This window comes from Octopus bimaculoides, chromosome 4, assembly GCF_001194135.2.
Source record: "Octopus bimaculoides isolate UCB-OBI-ISO-001 chromosome 4, ASM119413v2, whole genome shotgun sequence".
Taxonomy (NCBI): domain Eukaryota; kingdom Metazoa; phylum Mollusca; class Cephalopoda; order Octopoda; family Octopodidae; genus Octopus; species Octopus bimaculoides.
In genome coordinates this window covers 51812764-51814087 of record NC_068984.1, presented here as the reverse complement: position 1 = coordinate 51814087, position 1324 = coordinate 51812764, and the positions used below count along the sequence as shown (strand labels likewise).

The window sequence follows — 1324 nt, the reverse complement described above, 5'->3', positions numbered from 1 at the left end:
TATTGTTTTGGGTTATTTATTTTTAGAATGCTATTGTAGAATATATGAAGGCCAGATCTAGCAAGTTCAAACATAAAATGGAAAAAATATTTGGACTAGTTATGGCCGGTTTAGATGCTGAAGGGATATATATATATATGCTAAAGGAATATATATATATATATATATATATATATATATATGAACGAAAACAGTTGCATCAAGAGGTGCCGATCTATAATTGTAGAGGGAACATGTGGAAGGGGTAGACCTAGGAAGATATGGGATAAAGTGGTGAGAAAGGATCTACAGATGCTGGGACTCAGAGGGGATGACAGAGGACTGAGACTCCTGATGGTTTGCTGTGCTTGAAAAGACATATCAAGCTAAGTAAAAACATGGTTGTCCTTGCATACAGGCTCATTCCCTGCAGCGCCCTCCAGCTGAGCATCCCTGATCTAGCAGTCTTGTAGGTGCTGATGCCACATGAAAAGCACCCAGGTACACTCTGTAAAGTGGTTAGTGTTAGGAAAGGCATCCAGTCATAGAAATCATGCCAAAACAGACATGGAGCCCAAACAGCCCTTCAACTGGTCAGCTCCTGTCAAACCGTCCAACTCATGCAAGCATGAAAAATGGACGTTAAGTGATGATGATGATGATGATGATGATGATGGTCGTCGTCATCGTCGTCATCATCATATACATATGCACAGGAAGTGCTAGATGTTTGAGAACAAAAATGTTTAAGAACCATAAGTGGCCCAAGCTTTAACTAAATGTCCTCTCTTTTTGCAGCCCCAACATGGAAGAAGAATTGGATTTAACCCAGAGGATGAAAGGCATGTTCTTGTAGTATTAGCCATCAACCATAGCGATTTTGAGACTACAGCCTTCTTAAATGTTGTTGGGTTCTTCATATTTAAGATCAGAACAGAGCTCCTGACCTCTGGTAGGCATGTGTCTTCTGTGGCCAAAGTAAAAAACAAAAAATAAATATTCTTAGTAGTCAGGCATTGTCAGAAAAGTCAGGTTTGTTCAGCAACTCTGGGCATCATGAACAAGACTCATGGCAATTCAACGAAAGCCATTGCCAACTATCCCCCTGTGTCAGAGTCAACAATTAGACATATGATGTATGAAGATATCAGGTACAAATCCTATGTTTTCAGAAGAGGGGAGTTCATGTCTGATAAAACCTGGGAGAACTGAGTGATCCAATCGAAGTGCTTGCTGAACAAACCGAAGCTCCCCAAGGAGCATCACCACCATCATCATCGTCCTTTAATGTCCATTTTCCATGCTGACATGGGTTGGATCGTTTGACCAAAGTTGGCAAGCTGGG

General features: G+C 40.9%; 1 protein-coding gene across 2 annotated transcripts in view; it reads right to left on the bottom strand.

Moving 5' to 3' along the window:
• Positions 1-1324, bottom strand: part of LOC106868735 (adhesion G protein-coupled receptor L4) — a 91632-nt gene that overhangs the window by 80781 nt on the left and 9527 nt on the right. The gene's annotated exons all lie outside the window — the stretch shown is intronic.